The sequence below is a fragment of the Haemaphysalis longicornis genome, unplaced genomic scaffold, assembly GCF_048455015.1.
Source record: "Haemaphysalis longicornis isolate Haplotype H1 unplaced genomic scaffold, Haemaphysalis longicornis Haplotype H1 scaffold_5, whole genome shotgun sequence".
NCBI classification, from domain to species: domain Eukaryota; kingdom Metazoa; phylum Arthropoda; class Arachnida; order Ixodida; family Ixodidae; genus Haemaphysalis; species Haemaphysalis longicornis.
In genome coordinates this window covers 155,370,116-155,389,635 of record NW_027526385.1, presented here as the reverse complement: position 1 = coordinate 155,389,635, position 19,520 = coordinate 155,370,116, and the positions used below count along the sequence as shown (strand labels likewise).

At 47.0% G+C, this 19,520-nt stretch overlaps 1 long non-coding RNA gene across 1 annotated transcript; it reads right to left on the bottom strand.

The window, feature by feature from the left end:
- Nucleotides 1–6,092: 6,092 nt before the first annotated feature.
- On the bottom strand, nucleotides 6,093–8,154 carry LOC144139477 (uncharacterized). The gene is made up of 3 exons (XR_013316222.1): nucleotides 7,896–8,154; nucleotides 7,340–7,426; nucleotides 6,093–6,690 (listed from the first exon to the last, which is right to left on the bottom strand). It is a non-coding gene; the product is annotated as an uncharacterized LOC144139477 (long non-coding RNA).
- Nucleotides 8,155–19,520: the final 11,366 nt, after the last annotated feature.

Sequence of the window (19,520 nt, the reverse complement as noted above, 5' to 3'; positions counted from 1 at the left end):
ATTCACTGTCTGTGCCTATTTTCTATGAATGTTTGCTGACTAATCATTATTCCTTGCGCCCGTCATGTCGAGATACGACCGCGAAAAAAAAGTAGGGGGGGGGGGGCGTAATTGACGTTCTTCCAATCTAAGCACCCCCCTCGATTTGGACCTCACATTTGTGAAAAAAAATGGGGTGCTTAGAATTGAGTAAATACGGTATATAGCTACCCTCCAGAAGTGTTTTAGGTCATCCACGTATTGCGCCAACACGAAAAAAAAAATCGCGCCATGTTTATTGTGAATGCTCCGTGCTCTCAATTTTACGTAGATATATTGGTAAAAATCATACTGATATTTACCGATATTTACCGCTAAGACGACTCTACCATTACACCCAGTTTCATTTACTTGTGGTAATTATTTCACAGTGAAGTTGTAAGCTTTACAGATAATGGCTGTCTACGGGGCGAGTATGGTTGCGAAAAACGTCTGTAATTCTTGTTTTATCGAAACTATCCAGAAACAAATAAGACGAAAATTACGCGCTAAGACTGCTCGAACATCATGACATGTACCAGCTACTTTTTGTGATTAGATAGTACACGTTGAAGTTCTAGATATTATGGGATTCCCGCATGCGGTCAATAAATGTGCTCTTTAGGGGAATGGAAAGCCTTGTGCTTGTCCATTAGAAGGAACCTCTAGTCCTTCAAAGTTTGGTTCATCTATTCAACTAGGAAATGCTCAGTTGTAAATCACAAACAAACGTGTTTTTTTCATGCATAGATGCGTCGATTGAGGTCAAACACACCCAAGATTAGCTTCCCGCCCTTGGTCACAGAGTGGAAGGGCTGATCAATTTTTTGTTCTTCATTTTGGGCCTTAAAACAAATGTAAACCAAATACAAAACTCAGGATCCTAACAGAAGCCGCGGCGAGGGGCGGCGGAGGCGGCACTTGAGTCTCAAACTCGGTGGACGACCGAGACGCGGGTGATTGCCTCCACCGGTCCGGCTCTCAGATGCCGTCCGAGCTGGAGTTCACGGTCGTGGATGTGGTGCGCTCACAGCTGGAGCAACTGCTGCTGCGGTCGCACTACTTCCTCTTCACCCATCTCTTGGAACTGAGCCATAGCGTTGTCAGGAATATCCAATGGCCTCTGACTAAAAAGTACCATAGGTTGTTTTGTCGGGTAGGTTGTGTCGGGTAGAAAGTACCATAGGTTGTTTTGTCCTGGCATCGTCTAGGGCGTCCACAGCTCGCTCCGAGCTGCAAGAGAAGCTGGGTGTCCTGCTTCTCAGCTTGACGGGGTCTCAATAACACATCCCACCGACGAGCTTCAATCCTAAATGTAACGGCGCTGCTGAGGAATCGCTATTCCTGCCTGAGAAACCTACTGGTCGGGTATTTGGCCTCCCCTGACCAATTGTATGGACACCAGAGTCCCCCACCATCTTGACTCCTGAGGAGAGGCTGAAGTTGACGAAAGTGTTACCAGCTGAGATCGGGAGTCCCGTGTCGAACTTCCACTAGTCACCCTCTGCCCAGACGGTGGAGGCCTTTTTGGTTGACATGGACATGGTCCTGAGGCTGGGCATCCACGGCATGATCATCCGCTCTAACAAGGCGAGGCCGTGACTGCAAGCCCTCCCCCCGTCCGTATCTACTGGCGCAGCTGTCCGAGGCGAAGGAGGCGTTTATGTGGCGGCGCCAGTGAATGCTGCTGATGGCCCAGGCTTTGACTCAGCGGGCCCTCGTCGGGACGCTTCGTGCCTCTGTTGCGAGCCACCCTCAGGGGACAGCCGACGAGTGACGTAAGTGCCGACCTGCACAACGTGTGGGAGCTGGTGATGAATCACTGGTATGAAACAGGCACCTTAGGAGACAGCAAAGGCGGCCTCCGCATCCGACGAGCTGGTCCCCAAGTTCAAGGATAATGGCGCCACCTCTAAAGGTGGATGAGCTTAAGTTTGATTCTTCAAACTTCTAAAGTGTCAAAGAAATATTCTTTTCTAGATTTGTACTCCGAAACGCATGCGCCATCATACTGCTGACGGACACACGGCCACGCTCACAGGACTAGATACACTCGCCGTTTCAAAAGTACTACATTTAAATGTACCCGATAATGTAATTTGTTCATATCTGTTTCTGTAAAAACCGTACATACTAAATGCAAGCAGTTACGATTATCCTAGTATGGCGACTGCTATCCTGCGCATTTGGCACCATGTCCCCACTGGCTGGACACTTTGAGCGAACTTTTTTGTTTCCCTTTGGTTGCGTTCTGTAAGTAGACCTTCTTGGTCACCTCAGCGTCGATATATACAGCATGAGGTCTTTTACAGGGTCCCGTCGGGAATTCGTTTTGGGATCGTTGCGCTTCCTTTCAATGTTCCATCCAAATTTTGCCAATTGACTTCGTACCTCGCCATATGTAAATTCTGCACTGGCATATATGTACCCTCATCCATATGATCTAGGGGTTCCCATATAACTAAGCAGCCATCATACTGTCTTTAACTGACTTTCCCCACCCTTAGCTGTGGCAGAACCTGACGACCAGCGCCGAGTTGGATGTCCAACAAATCCTGGTCTCCGAGGTTGAGACTGCACGGTCGCCACATGGTCTCCTGGGATGAGGGACCAATTCCGCATCACCAGGCTCAAATAAAGGTGTTGCTTCAGCAAGAAAATCCATACTTTTTAAGTCTGTGTAGATGTCGCGAATCCCAGGGAACAGTCACAAGTTTCCAGGCGCGCTCCTACAGACTCATGCCGGCCAGAAGGCACGTGGGCCCTCTTGTGCAACAACAACCCTTGTTACGATGCAGCGCGAAGTGTTTCGCCGATGCCGTGTGCGAGCGTGATACGCTGGCCAAGTTTTGTGAATTAGGGAAGGTTTCGTGTTTGGCGGTGAAGCCAGCTCATCAAACATGTTTCGACGAGCCGGAGCGTGGCTGTCCCGCGGACCCTCGTGGCTGATGAACCACGTCCGCGGCGGCTGGAAGATCCGGAATGAACTAGTTCCAGCGGGGGTATGTTCAGAGGATTTCTCTGCAATCGACGGCCGTCTGCTGGACTCCCCCTTTTCCGTCCTCTCTCTGGCACAGCTTGCACCGGCTTCTATCACGGGACCTGTGAAGGGTATTTTGTGTGTTTGTACTTTTGGTACCGTGAGCAACACGTTGAAGTCCTGCTGACCGTTGGGAATTCTGGTTATAAATACTCGGCTTCCGTGAGCGCAACCATCGCGCGGGACCACCGCGGAGAACATTTCCCTGCCCATTCGACATGTAATATTTTAAACCCACCAGTGTGTTGCTCCCTGCATCATCACTGTCCTCTAACCGCCACGCATTAAACCAGTTAAGCTTGGTTTTGGCTCTTTGTCGTTCGGAACGTAGGCAACTCCAGTGAAGCTGCTCGTCCAGCATGTTACCACGACATGACGAAAATCGGTTCCTGGAAGCCTTCGTCCATGTAAGATACATGGTATTTACGGTTCTTAGCGTAAAATCTGCGAAGAAATGCACCCGTCTCCGCCGCCTTCGACAACTTGTTCGATCATTGTCGATGTTTTGAGATGACCTTTTTGAACCTAAAGAACCGTTACAAGCCCCCGCGGCGCGCTCGCACGCCGGCCAACTAGCAAGCGGGCACATTAGTAAACGTGTTACGATTCGGCGAGAATTGCTTCTGCGCTACTCTATGCGCGCGTGGTATTCCGGCGTGTATTGTAGAGACGTTTCGTGTGTATTGCGGTGAAGGCAGTGCACCAGACAGGTGCCGACACCACAGAGCCCTTCATCGCACGAGCCCTCGAAGCTATGATTGGCGATTCACCCCGCGGTGGTTGCGAGAACCGGCCGAATTCGGCTGCCATCGGCAAACCACGGACGACGGTTGGAGCCCTCCTTTTGTGCCCTCTCACCGGCACGGCGGGCATCATCTCTCCCGAACGTGTAACGAGATCTGTCGAGGAATTTTTTTGTTTCTTTGTACTTTGTTCATGTCGTCGGCGAGTCTTGGACGACGGTTGGCAGCTTTCTTTCTCTCCCCGACGCCGGTGCGCCGATGATCAAAAGATCGGTTGGTGATGTTCTTGCACATGCTTTATTTAGGGCCGTGCGCAAAGCACTGGAGGGCTGCTGGCCGTTGGGGACTCTAATTATAAATTTTGACCTTTCGGCGACCCAAGAGCGATTTCTTCCGGCTCTGGTCAAGAGCGCTATGCCCGAGAGTTGTTTTAAGCTCGCCTGCGGGTTACTGTTTCTGTATCATCGCTGTTCTCGCATCGCCATGTATTAAACAGTTACGTTTTGCTCTCGGCTCTTCGTCGTCCGGAACAGCGGCAGCTCTCTTGCTCGCCACTCGTCCACCACGTTGCCACTACACGACGGAGGTGACGGTGCTCGGTTCGCGGACGCACCCGCCAGTGTAACTGGTGCCAGCGGTGCGAATCCAACATCTAGGACGTCAAGGCGGCTTCAGACTTCGCAGAATTCACGGCGGTCAATGGTCAGTGCGGGACCTATTTTTACTGAGTTCTACCAGGCTTCGTAGGATAGCTGGTAGACGAGACTTTGTCGCGTGGGTTATTCGCACAAGACTATCTCAGTTCAGTGGAAAAGTAACACTTCAGACATTTAGACACCCACGAATTTGAAAGAGTTTAAAAACCCTAGTCTCTTCAGCTTGCAAAGGAGTTGCGCTTGGATGTCTCGGACGCGCTTAGAAAGCCAAAGCTGATACAGGCTATACTCGCTGTTGGGGCTGACGATGACGGGCTGTCGGAATGCATTGAGCTGATCAACTGACGGGAGACCACGAAGCGTCAGGCTGCAGAGGCAGAACGACAGGAGAGAAGGGGCGGTGAAGGGGCTCCATCATTTGGACACCTGTCTGATGCGCTGCTTCAGCCCAATACACTTAAAACTCTGCAATACACGCCCGCATACCACGCGCGCACAGAGTACACTCTAAGCTGGGTAACCCTTAATAGAGGTATACATTTTCGAATTTTTGTAACCTATAATTTATAAGGTACAAATGTAACCTATATCTTCGTAACCTTTATATACGTATACACGTAAGGGTTACGCAGTTATCGGTTACATTCTGCAGCTTTCAGCATGTATACCTTTATATAAGTTACATCTACCGCCGTCCAAGGCCACAAAAATTGGAAGGTGTGATGTTGCGCGCGATGCGCGCTTTCGCCGGCGCCGCTGTGGCGACACCCCCAAGGCGCCTTTCCCGCGTGGTAAACAAACATTGCGTTAGTGGAAGATATGTGCGACCATGCTGTCCATTGCACCGTCTAAACTTTTGCGTCGGGTGTCTTTTCTTCGACCCTTGAATAAACTGCCGGCCACACGGCTGGGGCTAAAAGAGAAGTTACTTTTATAATTCCTAAAACAGCAGTGCCAAAAAGCTTGAAAATGTTGTCTTAATATATATGCATTGCAATACTTGTTCGATAATCGTTACCCAGGTTGTCACCCAAAAATCTTCGTGAGTATTGGCAACGCTTAAGTCTTATAAACAGGCATAACTAAATTTGATGTTTGAATCAGCTTTGTGCCATTTAAGAAACCAGTATCAATTTCAAACATGCATGATAGGTCTTTTGGTAAATTGAGCTTTAGTTAAACAACATTAGGCTTTAGTGAAACCAAGCTTGAGTGGAAACATGCACTTGATAGCATACTCCAAAAGGACGCCAAAGTTATGATAACATAGCCTTAAGCCAAAAATTCTTGTCTGACAACCTAGGCCATGATTATCAAAAGAGAATTGCAGTACATGCACACATATTTGCGCATTTAACAGGAGCACATTTCCAGAAGTTTGGCATCAGTAGTTTTGAACATTCACATTTATTATTATGAAACACCTGTGGGCTATTTATTAAAAAGCAAAGCTGCGAACCACCCCAACGTTATTATCGTTCCTTAATGAGTATTAGACGAGTGCGGATTCCTGTGGGAATTGGTGTTTCCTATGTTGCTTTAGACTTCCAGGTAAAATTCGGTTTATTCATATATCCTTATTAAACCTATTTAATAAATGTTGCGTGAGCAGCTTCACAAACATGGCCAAATATACAAATTCTTTACCTCAATATTTCCACGGATGTATGCAAAGCATTTCAAATTGTTTGGATACTGCCATTGAACAATTTCAGACGAATTCGAGTTTGAGCTACAATTATAAGATGGTTCTCAGGGGTGGACTTTCCCAGTACAGCGTTCTTGTCATGGTTCCCCACAGAAAAAACGCAGAATGTGGGAAAGTAGAAAGAACATTTATTACAAATTCACTTTTTCATACAAAGCAGTGTTTATGGCTATGTTCCCTACATTCTCTGTTTCACTCAGTCTAATATTATAGGTTCCTCTTTACAGTTCCAACTGAGTTTTGATTCCCACGCCAAGTTATCGTTTTTTATGCAGCACTAACAAGTTCCTAGGCCGATTGCAATCTGTCTTTTGGACAAACTTTAAATGGGATATATAATTTCCTGCATGAAAAAAGGCGCTTGGAAAAATTCAGAGATAAGCCTCGCAATTAACTTAGTACACAAGCAGGCACAAAATCAGGGCACGCTGAAGATTTCCCGCGGTCATCTTGTTCCCTGCTGCCGCAGATGCAGGTATATATGTGAGGGGCCGTCACTTGGATTTCCCCACCTTGAAGAGCCATCTACAGAAAATTTCAGAAAAAGAACAAAATCCAGTGCAACCATAAGCCCCTCACACCAAACCACAGGCATGTGAAGTACGAAATATATATTGCACGGAAATGAAGACGGAGACCAGAGAATGAAATGAAAGGCCACACCAGAGGAGTGATTTACGGCCTTTCCTAATAATTTGACATCATTTCAGTAATCGTTACACAGAGTAATTTGGCCGCATTGTTCAGAACAACGCGAAGCCACTATAGTAATACTGTCCAACCTTCCCGAATTTTAATCGTGCCGTGTTCCAGTATATCTCGCGAAATGTTTCTGCATGCTCACCCAGAACAGGCAGAAACTTTGGGCTACGAGATAAACTGACATACATTTGCAAAAAAGAAAACAAAAACGTTTCCGCGCCTTCAGGTGGAATCGCTAGTACACGCAACAGAGCGAACGTCGCACTAAACCCAGGAAACGTGCTTTCACGGTGCTGACGCCACCTGCGTCACATTTTTGGCTGTACTTAAACATCCTCCTCCCCCCCTTGTACTGGCAGTTTCATTTTGAACAAGGATCCCACGTGGAAGCCGAAACGTTTTTCATTTAAGTAAAGTGTTCTTATCGGTGGTTTCTTCCTCGGCTATCAGTAAAAAGGAATCGCAAACTTACGTTTTTTCTTCGTCCAGATGTGTTGTGGGAGAGGATACATATAGAACTTGCACCGATCTTCAAGTGGCATTCCCAGGAGGTCTGTACCTGTAATGACTCGAAGGGTTAGTTGGGTTAAAATGTAATAGGCTTTAGAGCTGGGCAGTTGGTATACATTCATAATGAAAGAACACCTCAAACCTGACAAGACGAAGAAAAGAACACAGCACAAGCACTCACTAACAACTGGAGATTTCTTACAGAGCTATTTTAGAAAAAGAGTTCTTGTTGGCTCTGCAAAACCACGCATCTTATAGAATAGCTAGAGTTGCTGAAACACTACAAAGCTCCATGCTGAGGAAATCGTTATGTGAATTCATAACGTTCATGTAGTAGCGAACTGATAGAAAGAGTCACTAAACATGAGGCAAAATAAGATACGAAATATAACATCATAACACTTGAAGAAAGGCCTCGCATTTTTACAAGTGAATCATTCTTTTGTCTGTGCAGGCCTGGGTGCCATCTTTACAAAGAATATTGGAATGAATGTGTTTTAGTTATTGCATTTTCATACCGTTGTTTCCGCTGAAATCAGACTTCATTTGAAGTTGTGTCATGCGCAGGGGAGTCCTGGTTGTCTGCTCAAGGAACACTGCCTGCAAGAAAAAACAGTAGTACCGATAAGTCATAGCATAGGTAGCCAGATGCAACCACACTTTTTGAACAGCCAGGATCCGATGAGGGTGCAGAACCCATTTTTACACCTGCACCTGTCTCTGTGTAATTCGTCACAATTTCTGTATCATCAAAAAACAACAATCAAGCAGCCTGCATGCTGGCTCATCCATACCACCATTTTGTGAAGTCGCTTTACTGCACTACACTAGGATCACGCGAGACAATCATTTGCCCTGCAATACCACGAGAATAAATAAACGACTGATTTGTGCGAATGAGAATAATAAACCACTTAACATGGTGGAAATGGCCCGCTGTCTCAAAATGACTAACACCAAATTTACCCACTCAAGGAAAAGAATGAAAAAAATGAAGTGTGTTGTACATACGAAAACTTTTTATTTTGCCGTAAGGCAAACTTTCACAAAAAAGAGGCTTGTGCTGGACAAAAGTGAGTTTAGAAATTTCGGGCAGCATTTAGTGGACTACTTTTCTGCAGCACACACCTTGTGTTTATCCGGATATATTACTACAAGACCAATAAAATGGACACCATTTCGAATATATGCAGCGAGAAAAATGAACATTTCCCGACGACTGAAACAAAATGATAATACCCAGAGAATAGTGCGATAATATAAGACTTTAATGGGAAAAAATTCAATTATTCAAACAGAGCTACCTAACAATTACATGGGCCAATAACTGGTCAAGTGCGCCCGATGCATCGAACAGCGTAAACAAAACGCTCAACAAATGACGAAGGCGCGCAAACAGAGCAGAAAGCAGGTCACGGGCGCCGTTATTTGCGCTTTCGCGATCGTCCCCTCTAGTCTGACGCAACGAACGCAAGCCCGTGATTTCATTCAATTGCCGTCGCGGACAACAGAAAACGTCCAGCGAAGCAACCAGTTAGGTAACCAAAATCCCTCTCGAATGCTGCAATTTTAAATTGAAAAGCCCCCAGCGAAAAGATACATCCAATGAAAATACGGAAACCGTTACGGGAATATACTCACCGATTTCGCTTTCACTGGCGCCGGGGCATTGGTCCAACATGCGAACTTGCTGCTGGTCGTAGAAGAACGGGCCGTGAAGCACTGCCAGTCACAAATGGGCTCGCCGCAGCCTCCGCGACTCACGCCGACAAATAAGTCTTCTAACAGCAATCCTGCTTCATCGTAGGGGTATCACAGCGGTTAAAAGGCTCGAGTGGCGCGAAAACGCGGCCACCGGGCCTGCCGGCGCCGCCATTTCTCTATATCCCGTCATGCAACGGAGAAATCAACGGCCGCCGGGAGAGAAGGTGCGACGAGCATCTATTAGAGGTTACAGGGCGTTTTATAGGTTACAATGTAGAGGTTACATGTCAGATTTTGTTGATGTAACCTATAAATCATTAATGTAACCTATAAACCGCTTTCAACTTCACGCTTGTAACCCTTAGAATGGACTGGGATAAAGAAAACATCAAAATGGATTCATTGTAACCTTTATTTTATAGGTTACTTCCGTTTAGAAGTTACATTATGGGTTACCAGGATTAGAGTGTAGAGGCGAAGCAATGCGCGCGCAGTCGTAACGACGGGCAAGACGTTTTGCGAGTACGCCTTTAAGCGTACCCGCTCGTGCGGCCCCATTGGCAGAAATTGGGCACGCTGGGGGGACGCGTTCATGTAAACAATAAACCATCGTACTTACGGCTGGCACCCTAAATAGTCTAACAGTGCTGCAGCTATCTCGCGGTGTCAAAATTTGTAGCGTCAATAACCCAACACGCTTTTTTTCTCGTTACGCTGCAAAAGTACCAAAACCGTATCCCGGACAATCTACAGCGGACGCAACAAAACCACGCACAAAAAGGCACCTACATATTCTGCTGTCCATTTATCATAGCAAGGAATACAATGACTGTGACTGCACTGCAGGAAGCCTTCAGGGGGAGTGGGGCAGATATGTGAGCTTCCGCCTAAACAATGCAGCTGTCACTGATGGCGACATCTACATGTTCACATGGTCAGCAAAGGGTTGACAAGCGGAAAAAATAATGAAAAGAGATAAATCCCCCCTTCGTACAACTGGAGTGCCTTGAAAGCGGCAAAGCCGCAGGCTGCCCTCAGCTGCTCGAAACAGTAGAGTTACGTGCATACATACGGCCGGAGAACGACAAAGACGGATGGAGGCTTTAGTTTAGACATGGCCGTTATACCTGCAGGCTTTTTCTTCCAAGCGTGCTATATTATGCACAGCGTTATGAAGATGTGAGGAATAAGCATTTCAAGCTAGTTTAAAAAAATGGCTAAAGCGTCTCGTTTCATCCTATTGTTACTTTTGTTAACATGCATAGTGTGCTTGCTTGCGAGCGGACGAGAAGAGAGAAGGGGACAGAGAGGATCCCTGTGGCGTCGTCGTCATAACAACGGCCACCGACACCAGTCCCCCAACCACCGGAAGCCACTGTGGAATCGACGGCGAAATCCACAGCGTAAATGGCGGTGGCGACGACCATGTACGTAAAGAAAATAATTCAAAATTTTGAGTGTTTTAGGCACCGGAGCTACACATGAAGCACCACGGCGCTGCAGCAGAGGGCTCCGTATTAATTTTGACCGCCTGGGTATTTTTAACGTGCGTCGAGATATGGACACACCGGCGTTTTCATTTTCTGTGGGTCTTTAGTGCCGAATATTTTTATAGATGCTTAATTTTAACCCCTCCACTGTCTTTCTTTTTTTATTTTTTTACTGGAAAGGTTTGTGTCTCTTTTTTCTTCGTTCCTACTCCACTCTGCTGCTGCCTGCCTCTGTTTGTGGATTTTTTGGGGCCCGCAGAATTTCCTTGAGCAAATTTTTTACCCGACAAATACCCCGCAAAATTATGTAAATTTCATCAAAATAAAGCCTGTTGTTTCAATTTCAATTTATCCGCCATGAGAAAAACAGCTATCGCTGCCAAGTTCAAACCTGCGTCCTTGAGATCAGCAGCCCAATGCCTTAGACAGTGAATCGCCACGACGGCTATATGTAGCGGCCATTGGGAGATTTCATGCGGGACAGAGTAGCTAAGGCTATACATGTATGGCCAAGCCTAGTTGTAACCGGAGAAAAGCGGTTTTGTTATTTATCCCTCCATTTTGTCAAAAAATGCTGCAGGCTCTGGCTTTATGGCTTCGCTTCTGTTTACACATTTTACCAGCTTATCTAATGTTGCACATTCCTTTCTTGGTGTGGAAGGATTCTGCTGAATTTGTAGACAATTATCGGAACGTTTTCAGCATTTATTGCTTTTCGTGTTACGCGTTTTATTTTTTCAATTCTTGCTTATTAGTTAGGAAGCTAGCGATCATCTACATTCCTACTACTCTAACAGTTACATGTGTTACCTTGACAGAAGATGATTTATTCTGCAGATATAAAGCGTCTGCCTAGGGCATCACGCTTTCTTGCAAATCGTTTTGCATTCTTAACTTTCTTCTTTTTTGTTTTGCATACCAGCCGCGGTGCCGCAGTGGCTACGGCGTTGTGCTGCTGAGCCCACGGAGAGAGAGAGAGAGAGAGAGAGAGAGAGAGAGAGAGAGAGAGAGAGAGAGAGAGAGAGAGAGAGAGAGAGAGAGAAGAGAGAGAGAGAGAGAGAGAGAGAGAGAGAGAGAGAGAGAGAGAGAGAGGGGGAGGGGGGGAGGGAGAAAGAGAGAGAGGGGGGAGGGAGGGAGGGAGGGAACATGTTAATGAGCTAGAACGTTAGAGTGGAAATCTAGTCCGGGAATTCATGTGTTGACTTAGCAGACTCCGCCTGTGTCACCGGGAGAGTGTGCTTCTTCAGTCGACAGTTGGCCAACAGCATCTCCCAATGTGCTCAGGGACGGGACGTGGAGAGAGGGGTGGTTGGGATGGTTTGTGTACGCATTCCAGAAGTATATGACGTATGGTGCGTAATTCATTGCCAGCTGGTACCACCATGCGGTAGTGGTGCGAGAGTTCCGTGTCCGCCTCGCAAGCCAAGGACCCAGGCTCGAATCCCAAATATTGACGCAATTTTCTTTTCAAGTCAAGTGGTCGCTTTATTTATAGAGCTTTGCTGCGAAATCTGACGTCATTCTCAGCCATTAAATAACTTTTTTACTAAAGGATGGTCAGAATTTTGTGTGGGAGCGTGTCGACCATATTGTGTGCATGAACGCCATATTTTCGACCACCGTGGTTGACTAGTGTAGTCGCATTAAACCTACACAACCACAGAAGTTACACTCGAGCTCCCTGCCAAAAAAAAACTGTAGGGTCCCAAGGTTACACGAACGCTGACCGCCTAAGCAATGCGCCATTAAAGTTTCTTTGACGAACATTTTCCAAACAAATCCCGTCTTGGTTTTGTGAAAATATACAAACCATTCCTTAACAAAAACTTCAATTTTTCCACATTTGGTGACCGAAATGTCTTGGAAGGTAAATGCGTGCAACCTTCAACCGAATCACCATAAAAAGTTATAAAATTATACCAGCACACATTCAATAAGAAAACGGTTACGAAAAGTGCATTAGGGCGTATTTTCTACGCAGCGAGCTACAAAAGTTACAATTTGGCAGTTGTCTGTCTCAACGAGATTTGGACATAATTTTGGGAGGGATCATCCCTAGTTTATCGGAATTAATTTCTGTAAATTCATCTCAGATACTAATGCATGCTCTTTGGTTGATAAGAAAACTGTATAGGGGGAACATAATTCAGCTTATGCCTCGGGAGGCCACGTTTTATGAAACTGTGGCACATATGTGTTAGATCAGCGTTTATTCAAACTTAAATTCTGCTTAACGGCGGCACCTAGATATTGGCACTTTTTTGCTTCAATTACGGCTAGATATAGAACGTTATGCTGTAACAATTAACTATATCTTGTTGGTGTAACGTATAAATATAGGCGTAAGTTTCGTTACCGACGGCTGCGGTACGTATAAATATTGTGAAGGTTAAAATTTAGGAGCAGCTTATCATCATAGCATAACTTTCCCTTAGAGAAACTGTCACAACTTGGGTGGTGTCCGTAATTTACGATATAAGTTAGGTTAATCAGAAACAGGCCCCAAGTACGATTGCTCGTGTAACAACGTATACGAGGGTAAAATAGGCTTAATTAAATATGCTGCTGGGTGAATTCCCGATTCTTTGAAAAAGAGCGCACAAAAAAGACACAAGACAGATAAAGAATAGATAGGACGAGCGCTCGTCCTGTCTATCATCCGTCTGTCCTGTGTCTATTTTATGCGCTATTTTTCAAAGACACAAGCTGAGTTTGTTGTGGTAATCTTCATACAAAGGAGCAAATTGAGTTTGGTTGGAATAGAATTCCAAGGACGCAAAATAACAACCTTTGAGGCAGTGGTTCCAACGAGTGTTCTGGGGACCCGTTTCGGGCTTGCAAAAGTAATGGGGGGGGGGGTGGCTACGATAAACCATGTTTATCCGTGTCATAATCTCAAACAATTTACGCCTGAAGCTAGAGCCACCCAGACGTAGTGTCCGCATTTTGAAGCTGGTCTCAAATGATTTGTTCTTACAGCTGAAATTATAGGACCCTGCGTTTTATGTGTCTGGCTTTTTTGCGTAGCTGGCATGTTGTTCACAAAACCTATGTTAAAAGATGTGCTACGTGGAGGAAAAAAAAACATACCTGTCTTGCAGCGAAGCCACATTTTTGTATTGGCAGCAGAGTTTGGGAAAAAGAGAAATTAATGGGGAAGAGAGTTTTCGGGAAGGCTTCGCGGACTACCAGGGTTCTGCGGACCCCCATTGGAGAACCACTGCTTTAAGGAATGTCTAACTCACATACCCTTGTTTCTGGTGCTTATAACACTGACCCATCTTTGCCCATTTTCCGTGCAGCCTGCCTCCTGCGTCACGAAGTGTTTAGGCAGTGTGTGGGAAGCAACTGCGGCGAAAGGAAATGTGGGAGACCCCCGCCCAGGTACTGCTTACAAGACTGTAGAAGTGGGTGCTTCTGCCGTCTAGGATTTTGCAGGAATTTGCTGGGTTTCTGCGTCCCGAACTGGCGGTACCGGTGGCGACCCCTTAAAAGGAAGCCAACCAACAACCGTCGAGGGTGGCGCCAAAGACCGCAAAACAGGACCTCGAGGTTCAGAAACTGGAGGGGTTGATGCCACGCAAGTGGCGCTGAACTGTTTTTTTGCTCCGTAGAAATAAATAGGGAAAAAAAACGAATGTCGTCTTGAATCGTCTGCTCATGGCAGCTTGCACGGTGCAAACACTGTATTTACAAGTTCCTGCCTCTCGTGTGTCCCCAAGGCAGTCTGTGGCATCTGCAAAATGCGAGAAACGGCAAATTTCTGACACATGACGGTCATTATTGTCACCTCTTAACTTAGTGGCTAATGAACCCTCAGTTTTCACTGACGAAATACACTGATTTTTGATTGTGCAGTAATGTCTCAGGGGGGAGGGGGTACTTCGGTGCACCTGTTTGTCTTGAATACTAATGAGAGGCAGGAGGAGGTAGGCAAATGGATGGGACCGCCTCAAACGCATTTAGCTCATGTATAAAAGTGCTGGAAATCGAGTGCTGACACCGTTTCAGACTGCATCTTGCGCCGGTGCCGTGCTTTGGGGACTGAATAAGCGAGAACGAGATTGAATTGAAGGAATTACTAAAAATACTTGTCTAGCAGAAATAGTTTGGTTTCACTGCTTCTGGGTGTTTAAGATTGAATTTAGTAACTGACCGAACAAACCTAAATGTGAGAAAATATTGATGAAATTCAGGACTGCTTATTTAAGATGATACGAAGTAAGGTTTAGAAGTATCAGAAAAAAGCCCTGCCTGTTGGCTCAAAGTCTAAACCTAAAACCCCAAGGCCTGGTGGAAACTAATTCTTAGGCATAATGGCACGTTGGGAGTAGATGTTAGGTTTGGGAAAACGCTTTTGTTCAGAAAAGCAACGAAGTTTTACTGCAAGCAGTGCAGGTGTCAACCATAACAATTTTCATAAGGTACTCTACAAATTACACTAGTCGCGACTTTCTGAATCAAACCTCACTCGGGGCCCGGCTGCCAGAGATAGAAACTGCCGACATCGAGTGCGCAGACTAAAGATTACTTGAAGCTACGCCGAGAAACTGGTACAGAACACAGCCTATTCGGAGCTCACAGGAAACCAAATACCAAAATAAGAAACATAGTGTATTGACATCCCGGGTCGGACGCGGCTCCGCTACGCTTAAACTCGTCACCTTGCCCTCTTCTCCCTGTGCTACGAAAATACCGCAGTGCGCCAGCCGTCCAAATGAAAGAATGAAGAACCTTTATAGACATAAAGATGGCGACTGGTCCTAAGTGGGGGCAGGGGGGGATGGTGGTGTTAAGGAAGTCGGGACAAGACAACACGCACCACGATCTTCCTATGCACATTCGCGGGCACTGGATACCACTCAAGGTGAGCGTGGACCACCCGTATTCAAGATACATTCATATCTTGCGGGACCACTTTTCGCCGCACACTAAGCCTAACGCTCCCTGAACGATCCTGGGCGGTGTCTGGAGCGCTCTTCTAATACCACATCATGACGCGCACCCTTCCCCCCAATTCCCGGCCTGTAACTCCCCATCACACAAAGCCTCACCATCGCTAGTGACACTGCGCCGCCTTGTAGCGGCGAGCGACGACACGCCTGAACGCCCCCCCCCCCCCCCCCGCTCTTTGCCTCAACTAGCCAACCCCTTTCCCGATGAAGCTGTCATGATCATACTTCCCCCCTAGGAGGAGGCCTGGTGCTCCACACGATAGCCGTAGAGCACCTAGCCGACCTAATACAACAACCGCAAGTACTCCCTACGCCGCAAGGCCAACTCCGAATACACCATCACTCAAAATTCGTTATATTCAGCAACCCCCCCCCCCCCTCTCCACGCCTTTAGGTAAAAAGGACCCATCTCTTCGTTGCTATCTTTTCCCTGTGCTATCAAGACGCCAACAACCTCCTGGGTAACAATTTACCGCCCCCCGCCTACACCATCATCGGCGTGAACTGAGGTACCGCCTTCTGACGCCCCGGACGCGATCCTACGCAACCTTTTGGACTGCAACCCGGCGCTGAAAATTGACGACGCCAAACGTCCAGACACCACTCCCGGGCAAATCCTAGGACGTCCGAAGGCCTGCTTCAACAGGACACAGGAAAGGTGTTGGCTTAAACTTGCCACGCAGTGCCCGCTGCTCCACTTGCGGCAATATTAACCCCACCGAACAGCACCCAAGCAAGCCGTCATGCATCCGTGGTGGGGAATCGCACCCTACTTTCACTACACCCACCATCCCCTTCCACTCATCAAAGACCTTCAGCCAACCCCTCACCTCCACAGCAGGGCCCGCCTGCACCGAAACTACGTATCAGGTGAGCTTCCGGGGACGCTCTCTCGGTAACCCCATCACAGACCCGCATAAAACGTGGCAGTCCTTAAATTGGCCAGGAAAACAAAATACAACTTTGTTTAATGAGAAAGAACTAGCCTTTGCTAACTCACTCAGCTACATTCGAGCAACTGAAGTGGTTTTATTGTTTTTATATATTTCCAAGCGAGATGAGACTGGGAATATAGGCACAGACAGCCTAGCTGACAGAGGTAATCAGCCCCTACACGCTGTGTCAGAAGCATCATAACGTCAGAAAATATGTCACAGAAGGTATATCACAGTACAATTGTCTATGTATAGAATCAAGCAGAGCAATCGCTAACACCAATGGACGAACAACCGAAAAAAAAATTACACCATCTTCCCACGTGGGAACCCTGAGCAGATGCAAAGCATCTCGAGTTTGCACGAGTTTGCGCGGCTTTGCAAGGAGTTTGTACGGAGTTCCACCAACGTTCCTCAGGGTTCCCACGTGGGAAGATGGTGTAATTTATTTGGTTGTGAGTAGTAGCGTGTTATTTGGTTGTTAGAGTAAATTAAGACACGTGTAGCAGCGTGTTAAATTTCTTCTTTATCAAGTAGTAGGTGATGTTTCGCCTTGATTATAACGGCTTTATGGTCGGTAAAGTGCAGCGTCAAAACGGCTGTCGTATTAACGATTCGATCTTGAAATTACTGACAGCCAGTTCACTGCCAGAATCGTTGGCGTCCATTGTCGGTTCATCGGACGGCGCAGCGTTGTCTCGACAGAAAGCAGCAACTGAAGGGAGCAGCGGCGCGGACCTGGTTATCTGAAGTGGAGAGGAGGAGCGGAGAAGAGGAGGGGAGAGAGGAGGAGCCCACACAGGTGGTGTGGAGAGAGGGGGGGAGAGAGAGCGGTGTTATCACAGCTGTTGTGGAGAGGAGGAGAGGAGTGGACGCCAGAGCCCGAACGACGGAGCCTCGACTAAGAGATGCTTTGCATCTAAAATTGGCGCAGCTTGCACTAGCGGTGCAAGGCTGGAGAAATGGCAAAGCTGCGAATCGACCCAGCTTCTTCCAGTTTTCCTAAGTTTTGCTAGGTTTTGCGATGTTCTTGCTAGGCTAGGCTAAGGGTTGAGGGGTGAGGCCAAGTTTAGCGGATCTTACAAGGCCTTAGAGGTCGGTTGGCCACGCTGACAGTGGATCCTAGGGGGGAACAAGATAGGTCGACACCCCCGGCTCCGCTGTTTCTCCAGCCTTGCGCCACTAATGCAAGCTGCGCTAGTTTTCTCTTGCGTTTGATATTCCAAGAAAGGCTATCACCTTAATAATTGTATAGTAAGGTTTGCGATACGCATATCCCCCATGTGCTGACACTTGAGCATGCGCGAAAGTCCGCTTCACTGTTATATTACTCTATCTGCGGTGGTGCACCCTTTGCAGGCGGCTCAGTTTTTCTTTTTGGTATTTTTCTTGCTCACGCCACCGGACCAAGCTCAAGCTTACACAGCAGGGCTGTTATAAATTCGAGAAATAGTGAAACACTTTCAAATTTCGCTATGCAGTGATACAATACAGGCAGGAGTGACGTAACATGGGACAGCCCTACATCCACTTTTATCAGTGTGTTAGCTGCATGCTAGCATTCAAGTGACACGATCAAAAGGAACAGGGGGCCCTATTACAACCGCGAAGTCATGTTTCTTTGGCGGTGGCATAGTAATGAGTCTTTTAATGTAGGCATACTGTTAGTCTTTTAACGTAGGCTTGGCTTCCGAGCTCCGTGACGTCAGCCTCCCCGGATTCCACGAGCCTACTTAAACTCCGGAAAGCCGCCAAAAGTCCGGGGCACGACGCCGCATTCAGCAGTATGTTGACGCCGCTCCTGACATTTCAGGTTGGTTACTGCAAACTTTCTAAGGAATTTAGGAGCGACAATCGTTTTCTTGTGGCGGTGTCGTGCCCCTACGACTTTAACTGGTTGTGCCGCAGTGACACCAAAGACTGGCTATTTTGGTTTGTTAACCGTTGTACGTCCGCGGTGTGCCATATTAGTGACGGGGCTCTGACATGCTAGTTTAAGTAAACGATATGGCGTTAGTTTTGGGTACATTTATTTCCATCTGCCGACCCCTACTCTATTTTGTCGGTATGCTTGCAAGGATAAGGAATCTTGGAGGTTTGTAATTTGCCTATAAATAACGCAGTCAACCACAAATAATCGAATAGTAGAACATATATTGCGGTTAATGTCATTCATATATATTAAAAACGAGATAGGGCCCATGAGTGTAACGCCCGTAAGGGCCTTTAGGGTAAATGAATAAAAAATGAGTCTGTTAATGAAGTTAACATCTGTTTTGTATTCAAGGCCCGTGAAGCAAATCAAACCCCTTTTAGCAGAGGCGACCCCGCTCCGACAAAAAAACGCACTATGCCGCCAGTCCCAATACGCCCAACCCACTCCAATCCCCCTACCACACCGCTAAACCCCCTCCCCCCGAACTCCCTCCCCAACCAACATTTACCACACGCAAGCACCCCTCGCCCCCCCTTACCCAATCAGACCCCCATACCTCCCAGCTAACACAAGCCCTTGAAGAACAACGACAGGAGTACATTCATCTCAACAAACAGTTTTAACCACACAAGCAGCAATGAAAGTTTTACGGCTGCTCTCCACACGGAACTCCATACGTGAATGAAGGAATTCTTACCTTCCATATTGTCCGCATCCCTCTGTCCCCAGAATCACCATCCCCCTTTCGGACTCCCATGACCTGGACGCGGATCTACAAAACGTGCCACCTCCGGCAATGGGAGTGCACAGGCTTCACCTCCAAACAAGCAACCCTAGAAGCCCTCACCTGTACCCTACCCCCTATTATAGTGGTCATCACGCTCCAAAAAACGGGCCCTTTCACGAAAATCAAACCCCCCTGGCCTCGAGTCCTTTCACCTGCACGAATTTACCTCTATCGCTATTCTCGTACCTCCACACAGCTCATATCACCTTTCGCACCTCTCCCATCCCATGCTTGATCATCTCCATATACCTGCCCAAATTCACACTCTCTATTGTTGCCTTCCCGATCTCTCACATTCACTTTACTACATTGTAATCACCCCCATCTGGCGTAGCA